This window comes from Vespa crabro, chromosome 4 (genome assembly GCF_910589235.1).
Source record: "Vespa crabro chromosome 4, iyVesCrab1.2, whole genome shotgun sequence".
Lineage (NCBI taxonomy): Eukaryota > Metazoa > Arthropoda > Insecta > Hymenoptera > Vespidae > Vespa > Vespa crabro.
In genome coordinates, this window is record NC_060958.1 from 5,855,713 (window position 1) to 5,863,212 (window position 7,500).

Consider the following 7,500-nt stretch of genomic DNA (forward strand, 5'->3'; position numbering starts at 1 on the left):
ATTTCCTTCGATCTTGAAAAATCAGAATGAAATAAAAAAGTGTATGTAGTATAGGAGTCATGTTCCTACTACATATATATATACATATATATATATATATACACATCTTCTCTCTCCGTATATATATGTATGTACGTATAGAGAAAAACGGGAAATAAAATGGGGGATGGGCGATACGGTAACAAAGTTGTTCCGTTGTACGCGATTTGAAGTTTTGAATATGGCACCGATGAACGGTATCGAATTATTATCGACACGTCGATCTGCGTCCTTTGATTTTTATATATATATATATATATATATATATATATATATATATATATCTACGTATGTATGTATTTATGTATATATAAAACTATGTTTGTATCTCCTCAGTCCGACGACTACATCAGTATCTCGTCGAACGTCGAACTACAAGGAACTAGTTTAGAATTTTACACGGTATTTGTTTACATCTAGATTAGAAAACTTTTCGTACCACCCCTACCCCTGGCCCTAGCCGCCCCTTTCCTTAGTAATATACTAGAGTTACATTAAAGTCCTATACAATTTGATATATTATTATTTTCTTGTTATCACATTCGAAAGTTTATCGTTATATAATTTATAAAGGGTGGGAGAGAGATAGAGATAGAGATAAAGATAAAAATAGATAGATAGATAGATAGATAGAGAGAGAGAGAGAGAGAGAGAGAGAGAAAGAGAGAGAGAGAATCTTAATAACAACGAATATAATATATTATGTAATATCCATGAGTGGAAATTTAATTAGGGAATTATTATAGTAGGATACTATAATGGTATAGTCGTATTGTGTAATTAATTATCTTGTGATGGACGTATCATCGGTTCGCCAGAATGAAAATAGAGAAGCTCCCGAGCTTTTCGACGGAAGTGGTCGCGAGAGTGCCTTTATTTTCAATTTTCATAATAGCCGTATCGACCGACGACGACGGTAACTACGACGGTGGCGGTGGCGTTGATGGTGGTGGTGGTGATGATGGTGGAGGTGGAAGTGGTGGCAACGGCGGCACGGGACCGCCTTGAACGAAATGCGTACGTTGAGGTTAGGGGATGAAACTCCGGAGAAGATGAAGTGGATCGGTAGAAAGGATAGAAAGAGGAAGAGCGATATAATCGGAAGAAAGAGGGATAGAGAGAGAGAGAGAGAGAGAGAGAGAGAGAGAGAGAGAGAGAAAGGGAGGAAGGGAGGGAAGGAGAAAGGGATAGAGAATCGCCGGAGGATAGATATCAATCATATAGGTGGTTCGAAGTTGTCGAGTCTTCGTCGCGCGTTGCTTGTGCTGATAAAGACTTCAAAATCCAGCTGAATAATGCACACAATGTATTATCCTCTTACACTTCAATTATGAAACTGGGAAAATGAAATTTATCTTCTTTCGTGATAGTTAATGAGCCATATAAAATGATCAGATTTATTTATTTTATTTTTTATATACATTTATTTATCTCTTTTTCTTTGTCTTTTACTCTTTTATTATATAATTAACAGACACGTATTACTGACATACAAATATTTGAATATATTTTTTAGATTGAATATTCGTTAAATCATTCTTGTAATATATATATATATATATAATCATATATTTTTATTTATTTGTCTATGATAAATGTATTTTAAACTAACGAAAAATATAGTAAACTTCGTTGGGCCATGAAAGGGATCGTTTGGTTGACAAAAAGAAAAATAGAAATTGCGATGGTTTCCTTTAGTTTACGATTAAAGGACATCGCGAAGGAAATATCTATAACCCCCCCCTCTCTTTCTCTCTCTCTCTCTCTCTCTCTCTCTCTCTCTCTCTCTCTCTCTCTCTCTCTCTCTCTCTCTATGTCTCTCTCGCTGGGAGGAATAACACAAAAAGGAAAAAAAAGAAAGAAAGGAAGAAAAAAAAGAGAAGTCTAACGGAAAGAAAGAAGCGAATGGAAAAAACAATAACTTTTTCATTCACCGCAGAGATATTACTAGATGTATATAAAAGATACGGTCGCACTATAAAAACCGATACGATGTCGCCGTCGTCGTCGTCGTCGTCGGTACTCTCCTGCGGAGGACGAGAGCTCTTATATTCTTTTCTTAAATCTCCCACGAGTATATTATTGCAGAAATATATAATACGTACGTAACTACGTAGTTACATACATACCTACATATGTACCAACGTATTCTAAGATTCTCTTTTCTTCGCTCGTTTTACAGGAAATCGTCGTCGGCCATGAGAGTTCCTTGGCGTCGTAATCGACGATAGAACGAAGAGAAGATCGAGGAGAAAGAAAAGAAGAAGGAAATAGAAGAGGAGGAGAAAGAAAAAGGGGAAGAATGAGTGAGTGCCACTTTCGAATTACGTAATTTCGACTTTTTTTTTTCTTTTTCTTTTTTCTTTTTTTTTTTACAGAGTTTATATAAGACCAACACGAAAAAAGAGAGAGAGAGAGAGAGAGAGAGAGAGAGAGAGAGAGTAAATGAAAATTCTAATATATATTTTATTGAAGACTTAACGATAATTCGATGGATTAATTAATTTCATAAATCATTTCCAAATATTGTTTCATATTAATTTGCTAATTGTATATATATATATATATATATATATATATATATATATATATATATAATCTCTATGATCTTACTATATATATATATATATATATATATATATATATATATATATATATATATATAATATATCACATTCTCTTTCGATCTGGTCTTATTTAAAGAATAAACACGTTCTCATTCGGTATTTCATATTTCCTTTAACGTCCACGTCCATATCCACAGCATTATCCAACCCCCTTGACTCCTCTCCACCACTCCCATGGTCTATCGGTTCACGAACGATACGGTCTAGCCTAGATTCGTATTCGTCCCTACGGTATAATTTCCGTGCGAGAGGTGCGGATATTGGTATACAGGGTGTGCCGGGTCAAACTAGTATAGTATATAAGTACGCGTTTGAACAAAACGCGAAACTACCCTTTTCCCTTCCCTTGGCATTTACGATCTTCCGTTCTAATGTGTATAAGGTGTATTAATTAATTAATTCCATAGAGAAAAACATATCTTTTCCATAGTGTTATTAACGTTTATCATCTTAATCGTCAATAAAGAAAAAAAAAAATATGTATATATATATATATATATATATATATATATATACCCATCAATATCTATTCTAATTAAGTACATACTTATATAAAAAAAATATTAAATAAAGAACACTGGAAATAAATAAACTGCTAATCGTATAAGAAAAAATATTTTATGTGATATGATAAAAAGGTTTCATCACCCACATGTTACACATACACGCACACATATACACACACATACGCATATACACACACATACATACACACGTAAAGACGTACACAGACGCACACATAAAGAAAATTAAGTTAAATACTTAAGATCGCGTGAATTTTCGACTCACCCTATAGATGACGTCCCTTAAGGTTAAACGCGCAATATCCAAGCCAGCTTGTCCGCCATCAACGTCTTCCTACGATTTATCGCGACGTTACACGCGAACCTTCCGCTGCCGCCTTTCCGCCGGAAAACTTTTTTAATTCGTGCCAGTTTCGCTTATTAGCAGGCGCGAATTTGTCCGGCTATTAATCCTCTTTCTTTTCATGCGCACTTTTCCTCTTCCTTCATTCCTTCTTCTTCTTCTTTTTTTTTTCTTCCTCTCTTTCTTCTTTCTTCTTTTTAACCAACCACCACCACCACCGGACATCACCATCCGCATCACCCTTTCAGTATTTTTTCTTTTTTTTATTTCCTTTGCTCCTCCATGAACACGAAAAATCGATACAAAGCCTTGAAAGCGCTGATGTATATTAAAAAAAATCGTGAGGCATAAGTAAATAATAAGTACTTTACTTATATACTTATCCCTACATATTCCTCCCGTAAGTACATGTCATACTATATATAACTACTTACATATGTATTTACGTAGACATGTACACCGTAGATATAATCGATTCGTGTCATAAATCAAAAAGACAAAACTAGTTTCGATTCAGGTGGATAAGATCGACTCATCATATATTCCCTACCATCTCGATTCTTTTTACTCACAGGTACGCGCACACGCGCGCACCCACGCACGCACGCACGCATGCACAAACGTGCGCATACATATATATATATATATATATATATGCTCCTTCTAGCCCATACACTCAACTCGATTTTATTTCGATTTATCCTATAAATTCATTGGCCGATTTATTCTGGAATCGTTTAACCCCCGTCCCCGCCCCGCTCCCCACAACCTCACCCTACTCAATTTCTCTCTTTCTCTCTTTCTATTTATGGTTTATGCATGAACATAATTTAATTCTGAAAATCGGGTTAATCTAATAATAATTGATAGACGGTCTAATTAGTGATATATCGCAGGCGAATCTAATAACGAAATAAATTTTCTGATAGAGAGATCAAGGGGGATCATCACGATTCCGGGAATGGGGGAGGGGGGTGGTGGGAGGTAGGGGCGAACGGAAACGCGAATGTATTAATTAACGATTAGGAATTCGAAATTCATCGTTATTATCGTTTTTTCTTTTTCTAATTTTATTCATAATTTGAGCATCTTGAGACTCTTAGTAATATATAAGCAAATAAATAAAACGTATGTATATGAAGTAATACATATCTCAGTAAATACAAGTGAACAATGTAAATGTATGTACGTGATATATCGTTTCCTTTTCATTTTTTCTCTCTTTTTTTTCTTATTTTTTTTTTGTTTCTTTTAAATTTCTTCTTCTATTTTCATACGAGATACACACGCGAACGTGTCCCTATTGTCTAATGCAAATAACGATAGTATGCATTTTATTAATTATAACACTCCACTCACCTGTAACGACATTAACTTTAACTAACTAACGAGCCGGTACGAGGGATCTCTGTTATATGTGATATTTCTCAGGTTCTTTTTTTCTTTATTTTTCTTTTTTCTTTTTTTTCTTTTCTCTTTTGTTATTTATTAATTCATTATTGAATCGTCCAACGACGTTAAAGACTCGTATACAATCAAACAAATATCAATAGAATAGAGCATAACAAACGGTGTAAAATAAGTACGTTGTTGTTTTGATGATAATGATGATGTTTATGATAATTATTATTATTATTATTATTATTATTATTATTATTATTATTATTATTATTATTATTATTATTATTATTATTATTATTATTATTATCATCATTAAAAATTGTTGTTAACGTGTCGGCGCGTAAAAAGATAAAAATTGGAAAAAAGAGGAAATAAATAAAAAAGGAAAAAAAAGGAAAAAGATAAAAATAAAAAAAACGACCCGCGTAAATTGCGTAACTTGTTATTTCGTCTCGATTGTATTTTATATTATAATAGAGATTGGATAATGCAGGTACCTACAATAAATGTGTATACGTAAATATATCGCATATAGATATATACCTCTCGATTAATAAATACATAAAACAATAATGCTAGCTATCGTCGGTGACTTTCAACGTATGCATAGACATATGCATATATATATATATGCATATATATATATATATATATATATATATATATATATAGAGAGAGAGAGAGAGAGAGAGAGAGTGAAAGAGATGCAATAGTGAATGGTCGGCTTGTGAAGATATTAATGCCAACGATTAATGGCCCAAAACATTACGTTAATCGCCATTAGCCGTACGCACTCACGCAAATTTATGCACGTAAGCATATATATGCGAGCACACACACACATACACACATACACACAAGTAAATACACAGAATTTGAATTCTAACAGGGATCAGCGTCATTCTATCATGGTTATATATATATATATATATATATATGTGCAAGGATTTCTACGAAATATAAAAGCCTGGTTTAGTGAACGTAAGTACGTATAATACTATATATTAGAATAAGTCTCTTTTTTTCTTTATACATTCGTATAGTGTATTTTTTTTTTATCAACATCTTTTACATATAATTACTCTTAAATAAATTCTTATAATTTTGTCTTCTTTCTTATTTTTTTTCTTTTCCTTTTTTGTTTTCTTTTTTTCTTTTTTTTTTTTTTCTTTATTATTTCTTAAACACTCATCGACGTTCATTCGTCGGTGTTCATTTATGAGATTCAAGAAATTTTTAATAAAAGAAAGAAATGAAAGATGTTTAATAATGTTTATCGTTCGAAGAAAAAAGAAAAAAAATTCAAAGTGACTATTAGAGCCCAATAATCCAACGGTATTAATGATAATGACGTGAATAAATATGAAAGACAGAGATAGAGAGATAGATAAATAGAAAGACTGATAGAGTGATAGAATGAGTGGCAGAGATACACATAGTCGAGTAAGCTTCTTAACGTTGTTGATGAACCATTATGTCAGCTCATAATTTCATTTAGTGAGAGAGAGAGAGAGAGAGAGAGAGAGAGAGAGAAAGAGAGAGAGAGAGAGAGAGAAAGAGATAAATAGAGAAATGTTGATCGATTTCGTCATATCGTCTCTGTTTCCGCAATATCAAGATATATACGTCATGAATCTCGTACGTCGTTTTATATCTTTTATTTTAAATGATTATAATGCATAATACAATATATAAAAACCAATTTTTCATTTTTCCCGGATTAAGAATCACATCTATGGTTAGTAATCAATTTTTTTCTTTTAGACTGAATGAAAGTTCTCTCCTCTAACGATATTGCTTTTCCTTCGTAAAACGCACAATACTCTTCGAATTGTTCTCTTTGTTTCTTTTTTTTTCTTTTTTTTCGATTTCTACTGTTTTTATTTTATTTTACTTTGCTTTTATTTTATTCTTTTTTTTTTTTTTTTTTTTTTTTATTACTTGATTACTTTCGAATACAAAACTAATATTTCAAGAAGTATCCGCTTTTCTATCAAGGATATTTTTCGAATAGAACTCGACATTTCATTACTTTGAATACATGTATATATATATATATATATATATATATATACATATCATTGCTAATATGAAAAAAGAAGTTAATTAAACGATTTGATTGAAAAGATAAAAGAGAGTAAAATGAAAAAAAATTAATCAAAAAAAGAAAAATAAATAAATATAGAATAAATAAATAAACGAAAACCAAAAACCGTCAAGGCGAATAAAAAGTTGTTGTTTATTTTTTTATTATCGTTAAGAAACATATATATATATGCATACACACGGGTATACGCAACTATATTTCATAAAGTAGAACAAAATTTAATTAATAATCTAACTAACCAGTCGAATCTTACAATTAAAAATCGAAACGAAACACTAAAGGTGTACAAAAGCATCCTCGATGTTCAAAATCAGCTGTAATCTCGGCCTCTCTTTCTCTCTCTCTCTCTCTCTCTCTCTCTCTCTCTCTCTCATTTTATATCTATTTCTATCCCCTTCACTCTTAACATGTAGAACGAACCATAAAAGCAGCGGGAGCGAGATAGATGCGCTTACGTGG

At 32.1% G+C, this 7,500-nt stretch overlaps 1 long non-coding RNA gene across 1 annotated transcript in view; it reads left to right on the forward strand.

Moving 5' to 3' along the window:
- LOC124423329 overlaps nucleotides 1–7,500 on the forward strand; it is a 101,776-nt gene that overhangs the window by 33,800 nt on the left and 60,476 nt on the right. The window contains exon 2 of the long non-coding RNA XR_006942051.1: nucleotides 2,222–2,345. This is a non-coding gene — a long non-coding RNA (uncharacterized LOC124423329). The remainder of the gene's footprint in view (nucleotides 1–2,221; nucleotides 2,346–7,500) is intronic.